At 37.1% G+C, this 16,723-nt stretch overlaps 1 protein-coding gene across 5 annotated transcripts in view; it reads right to left on the bottom strand.

Annotated features, from left to right (window-relative positions):
• TMTC2 (transmembrane O-mannosyltransferase targeting cadherins 2) overlaps positions 1-16,723 on the bottom strand; it is a 462,711-nt gene that overhangs the window by 310,901 nt on the left and 135,087 nt on the right. The gene's annotated exons all lie outside the window — the stretch shown is intronic.

The raw sequence follows: 16,723 nt of genomic DNA, 5'->3' as shown, positions 1-16,723 counted from the left end.
ATATCACTGTTCACAGCCTAATTAAGATATTTTGGGAGGCAGACTCATCAGAAGGATGACAGTTGCACACTACCAAAGAAGCTGACCTTGGATACATCTTCTTGACTAAAGATAATCGATTCTAATAAAACAACCATAATGTCTTCTGCCTATTTTTTCTTGCACAAATTAGGAAAAGAATTAGCCAGGCATTTCCAATTATACACTTTATTATGTTTTTAAAGATGGCCACTTCTAAACAACAGGACAATGTTAGACCTCTTGTATCTTTGTTAATAAAAATAAAGGTCAACATAATACTTGAAAGTACCCTCTATACACCCTTCATATAAGTCAACTCTACACATGTGGGGAGTAAATTGGCTATAATTTATGATGGCCTAAAATACAACCTAGAAGAGTCTAAGATCAGAAATCTGATCACCTGTGAAAAAAAGGGAATGTCATGTACTTTACTATGGTCACTCTACTCAGAATAGATAGATTCTCACATTGAAAAACATTAAAAGTTGCCTTGGGGAGAATAACAGAATAGGATGCCCAAATGTTACAGTGGTCCTATCTTCTAATGGTTTCCCCTCTGAGGGCATCCTGGGGAGAAGTTCAATCTTTCTAATGGGAATAAAACTGTACTACAACTCTCTAAGGGCATTTACCACTTTAAAAAGGAACTCCAAACTCTGCTGTCTTTAAAAGGCAGCAGGTCATTGGGAAAAGTCATTTTTCAAAGCTCCAGTGAACTGGCACTCTGCTTTTAGCTAGCCACAGAGATAAGGCATGCAGCCTCAGTAACAGAATCACCTTTCTTTAATTTTTAATGCCCAGGCATTTCACAGCTCCCAAGAGGAATCAATAACTTACTTATGGCATCATAAATGGCTTGGACTGAGAACATACATGTGTTTTGACAAAGCAGAAAGGAAATCATCCATCAGCAATTCATTTTAGATGAAGATTTAATAAAGGTTACAAAAGTACACCATAAAGGCATCGTCCTATTCATCTCCAAAAAAAAACAACAAAAAATATTAATACGCTCATCACTGTCACCCTGCAGAAGAATTTAAGTGAAAATAAAGCCCCTAGAGAGGACATGTGTTTTTACTTCCCACTCTGAAAGCACACACAGGTATAAACATGTTCAAATGGCAATGGATTCATCTGGAATGTAAAAGACCATGGGGTTCACACATATAAAGATCAACAGTTGTTTTAGAAATTAACTACACCACATCTTAAACTTCTACATAAGTTATAAACTGATCCAGGTGTTATCATCACGGTAGAAACAGATGCAGTGTTAGCACATTAAACTGTGAATCCAGCTCCAACACTGCTTAATGGGATCCACATGCTGAAAATGATCATCATAGTAGGGAGTGCACTCAACTAAAAGCCTAACTTTCAAGCAAAACAAGAGTTTCATTATCCTCATTATGCTCACAAACAACTATTCTGGGACTAACATTGTTTTTACATTGATTATGGTGCATTAGTCATTTTGAGGGAGGGAAATGATAGGAGAGTAATTCAACATCGGAATAACAAAGCCACAGTTGTCACAGGGTGTTGATGACATGACACTGATGCTGTCCCCACAATATGTGAGCACTGGTTGCACCAGCCTGCCTTATCTTGTGATCCCATCTGGACCCCAAAAATGGCTAAGGGAGGGGAGAAGAAGGATAGGGAAGTTTGCAGAACAACTACCATTACTTAATGTATGTGAAGAACTTTCTAGATTTCAAAGTATTTTTTATATACATTATGTGTTCTCACAAATGCTTTCTCCCATCTTTTCTGTGATGTAAATAAAGACTTTCAACCAAGATTTCATAGCAAGTAGCAAAATTATGAAAAAATTGCATCTTCGAACTACTGTTCTGGTGCTGCTTCTGTTACTCTATAATCTCCAAACATGAGATCCCTGTACTAGGGAAGCCATTTGACCCCATGTATAATTTACTGATTTAAAATAATAAAATGGATAATCCTAAAAGAATAATACACAATAAAGCAGCACAACTTTGTTTTAGTCAATTCACCTTGGTCCATTTCTTTGGCAGCTACTGATATTAAAAAGGTCTAAATGATGCAAAATTAGTGCAACATACTGGAAAGCTGTCACAATGGAAGAGATTTCATCATGGAGCAGTCTGCATTTATTGACTTTTCTATCGACCAAAAGCCTTTACAGTCTTTAAATAGCAACTTCAAAAACAGACAATTACAATAATGCCAAATTAATCTTTATAATTTTTCTACTTTCAGAATTCAACTCTGGGATGACAGACAGTTAATTGAATATTTTAAGTCTCCTGAGAGGTCATCATTGTAACCTTTTTTTTTTTTTTTTTTTTTTTTTTTTAGAGACAGGGTCTCATTATGTTACCCAGGCTGGATTTGAATGCCTGGGCTCCAGGGATCATCCAGCCTCAGCCTCCCAAGTATCCGGGACTACAGATGTACGTCACCATGCCCAGCCATTGTACACATTTATTGAATCAAATCATTTAATTTGTAAATCCAATCTTATTTCCTGAACTTCAGCCTTAGTAATTGTTTTGCATCAACTGGTCCTCAGTAGATGGTTAAACCCATGGCAAGCCAGCTTCTAGTATAATTCATGTGAAGAACAAAAGCTGCTGTTATGACAAAGTAGACCATATGTCCAAATCATATCTCAATAAGAGGCTCCAAGAATAGGCTTCAGAGTTTTTGTCAAAATATCATTCTGAAAACTGGACTTCTATTTTTAATCTAACATGGTCTTATTTTGTCCTTGATGACTAATATCCATACTATACTAATTAGAAACTAAATGAATTCAAGGATGAAAAGGAAAAAAGTGATGGCAGACTAGCAGTAAAATATTTTGAGTAGGCTTGGGAGAAAGAACAACCTACTACACAAAGTCCTAAACCTTCCTGTCTCAGCAATGATGAAGGAATGAAGGCTGGTCAAATTGGTTTTTTTTTTTTTCTATCCTGTTACTTGTAGTTATTGTTAAAAGAATGAAAGCTAGATAATCTTAATTATTAGCAAAGGGACTAAATTATGATCCCCAAAATGGATACTGATCTATGTTAGTTTCCTATTGTTACTGTAATGAATTACCATCCACTTAGTGATAAACAAACACAAAGTTATTATCCTTCTATTCTGGAGGTCATAAGTCCAAAATGGGTTTCAGTGGTCTGAAATCAAGGCATTTGCAGGACTGTATTCCTTCTGGAGGCTCTAAGGGAGAATCTAGTTCCTTGCCTTTTCCAGCTTATAGATGCCACATGCATCCCTTCACTCAGGGCCCATTTTTCCATCTTAGAAGCCAGAAATTGATTACATCATTCCAACCACGACTTCCCTTGTCCCATCTCCTCCTTTGGCCCTGACTCTCCAGCCTCCTTCTTTCCCTTATAAGGATCTTTGTGAATGCACTGGGTCCAACCAGATAATCCAGGATAATCTTCCATTTTAAGGTTCTTAATCATAACTGTAAGTTGCTCTTGTCATGTAAGTTAGCACATCGACAGGTGCTGAGGATAAGGATGTGGATATCTTTGGAAGGCCACTAAGTGTCTCACTTAGCTAGGCCTAACCAAGCCCATTAAAAGGATTATCAAAATCATTTCCTGACTAACATATACAAGCTACTCCATTCTCCAGAGGCGTTACAAAGTTTCAACTATTTTATATATGCATATAAGTAAATAAAAATTACTGCTATTTCTTATTTTCTGCTAGATTATCAAAGGAAAACATGAAACATGGTGCTAGAGCCCCACATACACTGTATTTTACTCATACAATGTTATACCCAGGGGTGATATTCAAAATATTAACAACTAGTAGAGAACGGGTACTGGCCACAGCACTGGAGAAGGGCTTTACAGGGCCTCTGCTATGTGCAGCATTAAACTTCCATGAGCTGGACCATGCGGAGGTTTATGTGACGTCAAGTGAGGGCATAAGGGGGTCAAGGAAGAGGAAAGTCTCAAGGGGCAGGGAGCAACAGCGATTTACCAACTGCAATGTCCATATCAATGCAAACTGCCTAAATATTGTGTTTCCAACAGAACTCCAGCAAGTGACCAACAATTTCCAGAGGGAGTATGCATCACATTCATAATCAGGTAAATAAAAATTAGATTGCAAAGAATGCCTAATTTAAGAAAAAAATGTTGATTCTATTCTAAGCAGGGAGGAATGATTAGGTTAACAGGGTCCAGTATCCAAAAAAGATCCTGAAGGAATTAAATGACCAACTGAAGTAAACAAAGCTAAGTTTAATAGGAATAGGATTAGATCCTAAGACCTAAAATTGGATCCAAATCTAGCAGCTACAGGATAGGAAGATGTGAGTCAGTAGCATTTGCACGGAAAAATACTGGGACATTTTAGGAGAAAGGAAGAGTCAATGAGTCAGTGAGATGTCACCAAGAACAACAATAAAATGCAGTGCAAACTTAGACATCATGAAAACAAATACAATAGATAATCAAAAAGCTATAGTGTCTACAATTAGATATTATACCCTTATTTTCTCAGTATTGTTATGTATTTTATTTAGCATACATAATAATCAGTGCTAATAGTGACAATAGCTACGAGTTAAAATGATAACAATAGGCCAGGTGTGGTGGCTCACGCCTGTAATCCCTGCACTTTGGGAGGCCAAGGTGGGGGAATCAATCTGAGCTCAGGGGTTTGAGACCAGCCTGGGTGACATGGCAAAACCCTGTCTCTACTAAAAATACAAAAATTAGCTGGGCGTGGTGGTACACACCGGTAATCCCAGCTACTCAGGAGGCTGAAGCAGGAAAATTGTTTGAACTCGGGAGACAGAGGTTGCAGTGAGCCGAGATAGCGCCACTGCACTCCAGCCTGGGTGATAGGGCAAGACTGGATCTCAAAAAAATAAAATAAAATAAAATGATGATAAATATCTATGAATTACAGTTTATGTGACATAATTTATTACAGAAGAACTCAAGTTCTCCATCTCATAATGTTTGTGGAATTAAATTACTATCCTTCTTTTCAGAATGATTAAGTAAATCATCCAAGATTAGGGAACCGTTGGGAAAGATACCTTAAAATAAGGAGGCATTCAAAATAGCAACCAAGATGACACAGACACTTTGGAATTATGTCATTTTGAGAACTACTGAAGAAGAGAGGCTCATTTATCCAGTAAACAGTGACTTAGAAAAAGGAGGATGATAAATGTCTTTAAATTACTAAATTTCATCCAGCGAAGAGGGATTATTCTGTACCTATCATTGCCTATCATTAGGTAAGACTGAGATCTGGGAATTACTAAAAGCTAGATGTTGAAGGAACTATAGCTGTGAGATATATCTGATGATGGAGGCTGCCAAGTCGGAATTTAGCGAATTCTCCATTACTGGATATTCAGACACAGAGGTTATAGAGTTACAAGGGCTACAATAGACAAATTTCAAGGGCACTTAACTCTTAAGATTCGACCTTTTTCTCTCTCTGTAGGACAGCACCTCTAAGATGGATAATCACAATCCAGTGTTTCCCAAATACTAGTCATCTATATAGAACCTCTATGATATCTGTCACATTCATGTAACAATTGTATTACTAATTAATATCTTGCTGTAAGTTGTCTCATTTTTACTTCCTTATTGTTAATATGTTTTGCCTTGTTCTTAGCAATAATATCCATGGGCAATCTGACATGCTAATTATATTTCTAGTAGTAATTCTTAAATATTAAAATGGTTATATATATATCCCTTAAAATCAACAGCACACGCGCCACACTTTAAACAGTTATAACTTCTTAATTACCAAAGTCTACAAGTTTTTAAATTAGATATTTTTTTCTCAAATCTCTAAGTTTTGAAAATCATTTTAAAGAGATCTACTGGGTAATTATCATATGTTGGTACAGTTCTGGTATTGCTATGTTTATTTGTTTTGCTTAAGAGAAGACCATGGAAAAACATTCCCCAGGCCTCCTACTTACTTGGCTATATTTGCCTCACGTTTTGGAAACCAATTATTCATGTAATGGATAACAGCCTTGAGCGTCAAGATAGTGCTCTGGTCAACATTATAGTTTCTTAAAGTTGAGCTAAAAAATCTTGAATGCATTACTGCATTTGTCAATATTCCAATTAGCTAACAGATTAACAGCTGTATATTTGGCAGATTTATTTAGGATTTTTATTTTCCTTGCAGACTTGTTTGGCAATGTACTACACATTTTGTGAGCATGAATCAACTGAATGAATAAAGCATTTTGAGAAAAAGAAATAGATATGTTTAATTGCTTTTCTTCCACAATCTCTTCAAGAAAGAACCTCAAGAGCATAGACCTGTCAGAGCCCAAACTGCTGAAATTTTAAAACATAGAAGCTTTTTTATTTGACTTAGTTTTAGTTGATACTTCTCGGTAGCCTCACAAGTAATTCTGAAAATTTCTGCCATAAACTGCAATAAGGCTCTTAACACATGATCAAGCTTCATACTGGGATTCTCGCCTGGCTTTAGCACCTACTTTAGTTGATAAATGTTTGTCCAGCTGGTTTTATTGGTTTATTATGCTATGGTAAAACAAAATATTTTCCATCTTGCTACCTTAAAAAATAAACAACTTTGTCATTAAAAAACACTCCAGAATGTATGGCAACATTAGATGTTCCACTCCATAAAGTTTATTGACATTTTGGAAAAGACGACAAAAATGCATAGGGAGAAGGAAACTCTCCACTGAGAGAAAGCAGCCATGCCTAACTACAATTAGACTGATTTTTGTGCTAGTCTGACACCATCGTGGATAGAACTTGGGTAGTACTAAATCTCTTGCATGGTGCCTTCCATGGGCATGGCCTAAGTTTTACATTAAATTTCCATGGCAAGTGGGACCAACAGGGAACTGGGACTGCAAAACTGGATCTAAAATATTTGCTTCCCAAAACTAATCTATTTTACATTTCCCTCTGTCTTCCGTCCCTTTTTCCTCCTTTTAAAAAAGCTATTCCTTGGCCGGGCGCGGTGGCTCACGCCTGTAATCCCAGCACTTTGGGAGGCCGAGGCGGGCAGATCACGAGGTCAGGAGATCAAGACCATCCTGGTCTTGACAAACCCCGTCTCTACTAAAAATACAAAAAATTAGCCGGGCGTGGTGGCGGGCGCCTGTAGGCCCAGCTACTCAGGAGGCTGAGGCAGGAGAATGGCGTGAACGCCGGGGGCGCAGCCTGCAGTGAGCCGAGATCGCGCCTCTGCACTCCAGCCTGGGAGACTGCGAGACTCCATCTCAAAAAAAAAAAAAAAGCTATTTCTTGGGATGACAAATTAAGTTAAGGCTATAATTCAGAGAAGTTTAGAACTTTCTGCTAGAATTCAAAAGCTGCTTTGAATTAGTAGTCGCCACTGGCACATAATTTATTTGTAGTGAAGATTTGTGACTTTCAGTGTTTGTTTTTTGGCCAAGCCTTATAAATTAATAAGAGTTTAATAAAACGTCACCACTGCTTTGCAAAGAAATTTTTTTGAATTATGGAAGATACACTCCAGACAATAATGCAGGACAAATTATTACACAGGACAAAACATAGAGGTACTCCATGCTCCTTACTCAGATACTGATTTACAATGTAATTACTTGATGAAACAGTGTACAATAGTATAATATTTATTCAGTCTGAAAATGTGTACTATAAGTTTCCTTTTATTTAAGAAATTACACACATAATTAAAAACGGGAACTTTACGTCAAAAAAAAAAAAAAAAAACTTGTCCATAAAGTCTAGCTGTGGAAGGGAAGGGAGAATGAGGAAGCAAGTTTAGCGAGAAATCTCACTATGTAGCCACTAGCTTGCAGAGTTATATTTTAAGGATTTTTTTTTTTTTTAACTTCACAGCCAAATGAATTCAGCTAGAAGGCCAGGAAAAGGAAATAATCAGAGAAACCTAGCATGTTTGATTCCATGAAAAGAAATGGTTATTAACCTGGCTATCTAGCCTGAGAAGCTCATACAGATGTTCAGATCACTTCAAAATGGTAATGGTTGGCTATTTCACAGATAAAACGTTCTGTATAACCCACTTTCTATCAACTGTCAAGGCAAGACCTAGCCATGAGTCCGGTTTTAGTCAGCGACATAATCCTAAGGAATGCAAAGAAGACTTCTATACTACTCAAAACCTTTTCTTAGCACATTTTTCGGCCTCATCAAAAGTTCTTCGTACAATCCTGAAGGAGATTCACTGCACTGGTGATTTTTCTGTAGTCTTTGAAAAGGAATGTACGTACATAGAGCCAGCCCTGGAGCAGAAATCAAGGACAGAGTTCCAGTGTCAGCAGTGCCACAATCTGTTTGAACATCTACTTTCACATATGGGAAAAATTAAAGGATTGACATTAATAATTTCTGAGCTCTCTCTTTTTTAAAACACCACCACCACCACCAATAATCTGATTTCTACCCGAAGTATTAGAGACCATTTCAGGAAAAATACAACAGCATCAACAAAGAGTTTGGCCTAAAGATGAAGATCACCCACAAGAAGAAACCTCCCAAAACAATCATGGCAATCCCATTCCTCTTTGCTAAAGACAGACCCATTCAACAAATATTTATTTACTACTTATGATCTGCCAGGCCATATGTTATAATTAAAGTTGGCCCATGCTCTGAAGCTCTGATCAATGAGACATAATGTACTCTTTTACAAAATACTTTCTCACCAATAAGAGAAAAAAGGGCTCTCATTCTTTCCCCTTCCCATTTTGGGTGACCTGCTTTGAGAATTTGGTGTTTGCAGCTGCAGCCACCTTGAAAATAGGAGAGAAACTGCTGACGCACAGGAGGAGCTCATGGTATCATGGTTAGGTGAGAAGAAAGGCAGAAGGCCACCTTTCTCTAGATATATAGTAACTTTATTATAGTTTAAACCATTTTTAGCTGTCATTTGCCATCAAAGTCAAAGCAATGGCAATATCCTGGGTTTTGTTAAACTTATTTGATATTTCTCATACACCTCCTATCACCCAGAACAAATATCCATTTTCATGTTACTTATTTCAACTATGTTTTGTCTTTTAGAAGTGAGAATATCGTTTTAACCTACCTCTAAATCTATTCCCTCACCTTCCCTTGCAGAAGTTACCACCATCTTGAAGTTGATATGGACTATCTACCCTGTGATTTCATATTTTTACTCCTTAAATATTTTTCCATGTAAAATATATGGTATTGTTTGGTATACATTTAAAACTTAACTGAAACATATCTTAAGCTAAGCAGCATTCTGAAACTTGCATTTTTACTCAATAGGTTTCTAAGATTTATCTATATTTATGTAACTTTTTCATTAACTTCTATAGAGTAATCCAATGAATGAAGATTCCATAATCCATTGCCCTGACATTTAGATTGTTTATAATTTTTTACTTCACATGTATTTTTAATGCATAAAACTAACAGCTGTTGTTTGGTCTTCCAAATATACTAAACAGAAAAGCAATTAAAACTGAAGACATACAGTATATCTTCAAGAGACCATTAGGACAGGTAAGATGTCATGGTAAGAAGAAAAGGCTTCTAGGACATATTGCTCTGCAGGGAAAAATCCATTGATAGCTGATGTTCTACTAATATTGTATCTAGCTATCTGTAAACTAGTGTCAGTATCACCAATAAACTATTCTCACACTAAACAGCAAGATACAGTGTGCACCAATGGGGCCCTAAAACAGCTACGCCTGCATTGCAGAGACACTGAGAGTGGGCTAAGGAAGGACTAAGGATTTGTTCAAGGATCAATAAACAATTTAAGGGCTACTATGCTGGGCAGAAACACAAAGGTACAATTATAAAAACACAATAGAATTCAATTTGAGACAATGCAGTTTAATTTGTGAAAATGTCATTTCAAATTTTCCAATTTTGCATTTAACATTTAAATTTAACATTTAAAATCCAAACAAATTCCCCTTAAAGAAAAAAAAAATGTAAGCTTGCTTTCTCAGGGCACTGGCACATCTCATCTTGTAATTCCATTCTTTAAAAGGTTTTTAAGTGCATCCTGTTGCTCTTGGGACAAAAAGGAAAACCTTTAATATTCTCTACGTAGTTCAGGATTATCTGGCCTCTGCTCACCTTTCTGGCTACATCTGAGACTACATTTCCCATAATATCGAACCGCCAGCCACACAGGACTTTCATCTTTCCCCACAAGGCTAAGGAGCTCTTACCTCCCTCTGTACCTTTGTAAAAACCCTCTAAAGCTAATCCTTGCCTGTCAACCCCACCCACCTTCACCTAGTTGACTCCCTCTGGTCCTTCAAAGTTTAGCTTCAAGTTGACTTCAGAAGCCCTCTGACATTTATGAGTAGATGAGGTCTCCTTGGTTTACCCTTATAGCACCTATCACAGCAAGAATGATGATATATAAACAGCATTACATTGTATACATATAACTTTTTACAGTAATATGGATTAATCAAGGATGACATTTGCCAAAATTAGCTAATAGCATGTTTATTGGTACTAGTATCTATCAGAGAGGTGGGATTACTTTGATGCCTCTTTTCTTAAAGTCAATGATCTCTTCACTGTAAATATTTTTAAGATATTCACAAAAACCAACAATTTCGATGGTGTAAATTCTCTTTTAAATGAAAACGAAAAGCCACTCTAAAAACAAAATTCAAACAAACAAAACCTTAACAGATAATCCTGGATTTGCTACTCACAAGCTGTGTAAGAAAAGACCTTGCTTTGTCTATAAAATTATAGAGAGGTAAGGACAACTGATTTTGAATCCTCTTCAAATTTCAGTACTCTATGTTTCTACATTGTTACCATGAAAGTAACTCAAGCACTAGGAAGTAGGTTTAGTTCCAATTATAAATTTTTGTGAGGACTCTGAAAAGCTTTGTAAATCAATTGTTTCTGGTTCCTCAGTTGTAAACAAAACAAACAAACAAAAACAAAGGTGACTGATAAAACCTTAGCGTACTCAGGAAATTAAAAGTGTTTTAAGATTTACTGCCTAACACGGACAATGCTGCTACCTACTAGAAAAACATCATTAGTTACTTCAGTCTGCACATCAAACACTTTATTAGTCAAAATACTCACATTATTATAATTCAGTTCTATAACAGTGTCGAGTTACCTTTTCCATTTTCATTTTAAGGGTACTAAGAGCGCTACTACTTTTCAATAAATAACACTTCTGCTTGTATTTTAATCACTATATTAAGCAATACATAACTTTCCAAGTTATTGCCCCTGAAAATAATTAGTTCCTGAATTTCCTTTTATTACATTAATATCGAAATAGGTTTTTCTCTTAAGTCACACACCTATAATCTGTGCTGCACATGACCCAATTTAGTAATTATTTGGGTACTATGTGTATGGTCCAAGTGCTAACAGTATGAGTACTAACAGTATGCCCCAATTAATTAAAAAAATTTTAAGGACAGAAACCTTTTATGATGTTTCTTTTCCTCTAAACAACCTAGCAAAGTCTATCACTCACATGAAAGGCTTAACTATTTGACTATTTTACAAAGAATATCTCTTTCAAGAGTATATGAAGGCCATGCAGAACAAAGAGCATTTCAAATATTCATCCTGGCTGGGTACAGTGGCTCATGCCTGTAATCCCAGCACTTTGGGGGACTGAGGTGGGCACATCACTTGAGGCCAGGAGTTCAAGACCACTCTGGCCCACCTGGCGAAACCCCATCTTTACACAGCCAGGAATGGTGGTACATGCCTGTGGTTCCAGCTAATTGGAAGGATGAGGCAGGATAATTGCTTGAACCCAGGAGGCAGAGGTTGCAGTGAGTCGAGATCACGCCACTGTAATCCAGCCTGGGTGACAGAGTGAGACTCTGCCTCAGAAAAAAAAAAAAAAAAAAAAAAGCCAAAGAAAAAGAAAAAGGGCCAGGCACGGTGGCTCACTCCTGTAATCCCAGCACTTTGGGAGGCTGAGGCGGGTGGATCACCTGAGTTCAGGAGTTCGAGAACAGCCTGACCAATACCACGAAACCCAGGCTCTACTAAAAATACAAAAATTAGCTGGCCATGGTGGCGCATGCCTGTAATTCCAGCTACTTAGGAGGCGGAGACAGGAGAATTGCTTAAACTCGGGACGCGGAGATTGCAGTGAGCCGAGATTGCGCCACTGCACTCCAGCTCAGGTGACAGAGCGAGACTCTGTCTCAAAAAAAAGAAAAGAAAAGAAAGTGAAAAAGGAAAAAGAAAAAAAAATAAGCTGGGCTTGGTGGCAGGCATCCATAGTCCCAACAACGTGGGAGGCTGCAGTGGGAGGATCACTTAAGCCTAGGAGGTCAAGGCTGCTGCAGTGAGCCCTGATCATGCCACCACATTCCAGCCTGGGCAACAGAGAGAGATCCTGAGAAAGAAAGAAAGAAAAGAAAAGAAAAAAGAGAGAAGATGTTCATCCTTATACTGAGCATAGACATCATTACTAGCTGATCCTGGCCCATAAGAAGCTTCTTCAAAACTCTAGATCTTCTATCTACTCTTTCACAATATACGAGGATACAATTTAACCTGGGTTATTCAAACTCACAGAACTTGTAGAGATGTTCCCCACTTAGGCCGTAATAATTTGACGCAAAGAACAATAAAAGTCTTGAATGCCAGCAAGAATGAGTCCTGTCTCAGCTTGGGCCCCTACTAATTGTATGAACTCAGGTCATTTCCTTAACTTCTTCCAATTTTCCTCAACTGCTTGTCAAAGAGTAGGTGCTTGGTTGATGTGACTTACTTTTCTCTTGTTCCACTTACATGAGAGAAGGAAAAAGTAGGTATTGCACCTTTGAGGTTTTGAACTCTACATAAAACAAAACCAGCTTACTATAGTTACTTAATTCAGATATCATAGTTAGCTAACTTTCAATGTCTTTGTTTTACATCTTACTCCTTGTATTCCTTATGATGATTTATTTATATTAGACCTACCCATATTATAATTTCTCCACATAATAAAATTATAGGGAGCCAAATTCAAGTCAAAATAACAGCAATTTTAAGAAATACTTGGTGCAAATCATTTATCCTCATTACCTTCCAATCAGTAAGAGAATCAGAGCTCTCTAAAATGTACTCAAGCTTTAAAATAGATACATAAAATTTATGATTTAATATGTTGATCTAATAAGTACATTTTAAGAGAAAACAAGAACAAATTTCTGACACTAATATTTCACAAATATGGATAGGGCTTCAGGCATTGGGCTGGAAAGCTTCTCACAGATTTGGTCACCAATAGGACATTCCAATCCTCAGTTAGCAACAGTGACTGCTACATACTCATGTCACACAGAATTTCAAATAGCTCATCAGGGAGACCACATACATTCAACAAGAGGGGAAAAAAATCAGTCCAGCCAGTAATTAAGAAAGACTTTCTACCCCCACTGAAGATGTGTAATGATTTGAAGCAAATGCTGCTGCATAATTACTTATGAACATAATTGAGGCTCTCCATCTCTGCAAGTCCTTTTATGTGAGTAGATGATTCAAAATGAAATGCAAAATTAAAAATATCTTTTTTTTAAGCACACCATTAAAATTATACTTTGGACTCTAAACTTAGCAGGGAACAAGAAAAATCTTCAGAGGCATAGAGTATAAAAGATGAAAAAGTAGCGTAAAGTTAAAAATCAAAAGACTACACATATAGTGAAGCCATTATTGGAAAATCAACACGGTATTCGTGGGTTCTAACCTAGGAACACCACACATCAGTATGCTCCCACATACCCCTCTATATGGTAACTGCCCTTTTAATCTAAACTTGCCATAAGAAGGAAAGATACACTAGGATGAGTACCAGATATACATACTGTTGTCAAAGCTCAAACCACAAAGAAATATGTGCTCCTTTACCAATTTCTTTCACTGGATGAAAAGACATTTAAATTATATTTTGGAATAGATTAGTAAGTTTACTTAAACATTCTTTTTTAAACATGAAGTTGGGAAATCAGCTTGATATGCATAAATTTATCCAAGTCTAGCATCACCTGCTATTTCCCCTTAATTTACTACAACCATCATTCTGAAATAAGTTTTTGAAACTATGGTAAAACTTTCCATTCGCAATAATTTGTGTACTCTCTCATTTACTGGTATTAAAGGAACTCAGTTAATCTCCAGCAATCTGACACTGTGTGTGTGTGTGTGTGTGTGTGTGTGTGTGTGTTCCCTATCACAGAGTGAACACATTGAGAAGACATAAAGGAAAAGTAAAAAAAAAAAACTGTCAAACCTCACATAAATAGAAAAAGCAACTTCTTACTACAGGAAAATTTGTTTCTTAAAGTTAAGTCTTCTAAAAAGTATCCCATTTGATTATTTCAATAATTATGTTTATATGGCATATGTAAATACATACACATATTTGGGAGAGATTTTTAATTTTACATTATGATAGGGTGTTTTTCCATCACCCTACCACATTGCGGAAATAATAGACACACTGCCTACAGGAGAAGAGATTAGAAAAGGAAGCAATTACCTATAAAATACGTGAAAAGCAGAAAAGGAAGCTCCGGTGACAAGGAAAACTATCTACAAAAAAACTGAAAACACTTGGTTGAATTGAGAAACTAAAGCGATTTTACAAACAGCCTCATCGTTCCCCTGCGTCTCGTGGCCCTGCACTGGCACATCCTCTCCAGTCCTGTGGCTGACTGAATCTGGAAGTCCTGCATGCTCTCCCACTCATGTTCAGCAGGAAAATAAAAACATCAGATACTCCATCTCACATTCCCAACAGCTTTTGTCCCATTATAAATACTTTGTATTTCCAGTGGTACTCATAGCTCAAAAAATGTTTTTTCAAATAAAACTTACTGTGGATGTCAACTTGGAATCAATTTAAGGAAATCCTCTTAGTTTGTCACCTCTTCTGTGGAAGGAAGACCTAAATCACAATAAAACATACAGTGCCTTCTGATCTGCTCATATGTCTTTTTTTTTTCTTTTTTTTTTGAGTCGGAGTCTCATTCTGTCACTCAGACTGGAGTGCTGTGGCACGATCTCGGATCACTGCAACCTCCAACTTCCGGGTTCAAGTGATTCCCCTGCCTCAGGCTCCCAAGTAGCTGGGATTACAGGCACGCGCCACCACGCCAGGCTAGTTTTTGTAATTTTAGTAGATATGGGGTTTCACTGTGTTGGTTGGCCAAGCTGGTCTCGAACTCCTCAGGTCATCTGCCTGCCTCGGACTCCCAAAGTGCTGGGATTACAGGCGTAAGCCACCGTGCCCAGCCTATGTATATGTTTAATAGATGACTTTCCTGAAAATACTCCCATGGAAAATTAGCCTCCCCCTTACTTAACTAGAAAGCTTAAAATTCAAATACTAATTTCCATGATTACAAATCATCACATCTACAGCATTTATTTCTAACATCCTACTAAACAGCAATTTCTCAGGCCATTTAATTTTACTAAATGTTACAGGCATATAATTCCTGTTAACTTCTGTATCTTTTTCTTACATGAAATATTGGCATCACACCTTTTCTGCATATATTGACAATGTGATATAAATTATTTTTCATCTGAACAGCCTAAATTGCATTTCATTTCTATTTATTTAAACGCATTTTTACCTAAGCACCTGCTAAGTGCCAGATACTTCAGTAGGTAAAAGAACAGATAATAATCCTGAACCAAATTATTGTAATGAATGGTGTAAATTTTTATTAGCATAGCAAGGTCCCATTCTGATTAGCCTGACCACCAAACCACATCAGCCAAAGAGGGCTGATGGTCTGTTTATGCTGTTGGGTAAATTACTGTGTTCCCTTTCTTCAAAGTTCAAGTCTCTATAATATACATTATAAGATCCATACAAAATATATGTTATTTAAGAAATGGAATAGGCCAGGCGCAGTGGCTCAGCCTATAATCCCAGCACTTTGGGAGGCCAAGGAGGGTGGATCACTTGAAGTCAGGAGTTCGAGACCAGCCTGGCCAACATGGTGAAACCCTGTCTCTACTAAAAATACAAAAATTAGCTGGGCCTGGTGGTAGGCGCCTGCAATCCCAGCTACTTGAGAGGCTGAGGCACGAGAATCACTTGAACCTGGGAAGCAGAGGTTGCAATGAGTCGAGATTGCACCACTGCACTCTAGCATGGGTGATAGAGCGAGACTCCGTCTCAAAAAAAAAAAAAAGAAATGGAATAATGGCCAGCAACAAGGAATTAATACACATTATTCTTCCTGTCTGTATTTTTTTGTGGTGGAGGGGGTGAACAGAAGGTAGAGAAAAGTACAGAAGAGATTTAGGACTAGAACACAAGAATAAAATATATCTATCCATTCCCTTTCTCAAGAACAGGGTTACATGGGGTTTTTCTGTAAAAATAATCAATGACCGCCAACATGTGAACTAAGGATTAGAAAGAGGTCCAAATCCTAAATTAATTGTATATTCCCTAATTGTAGATTTTTACCTGTCCTTCTTTGAGCTAAAGAAAACATCTATGCTAATAATTGTCTACTAACACTTAGAAATACTAACAAGCTAAACACTTTGATTTTTAATTCCATAGCAAATTAGATTTAACAAATCAGGAAACGGGCAAAAGCCTAGCACAGTACTCACATAAATAGCAAAAGTAACACCTGGCAGGTGAATTATGAAAGAAAAAAATTAAATATATTTTTTAAACATACAAC

This window comes from Symphalangus syndactylus, chromosome 13 (assembly GCF_028878055.3).
Source record: "Symphalangus syndactylus isolate Jambi chromosome 13, NHGRI_mSymSyn1-v2.1_pri, whole genome shotgun sequence".
NCBI classification, from domain to species: Eukaryota; Metazoa; Chordata; class Mammalia; order Primates; family Hylobatidae; genus Symphalangus; species Symphalangus syndactylus.
This window is presented reverse-complemented; position numbering and strand designations above follow the sequence as displayed.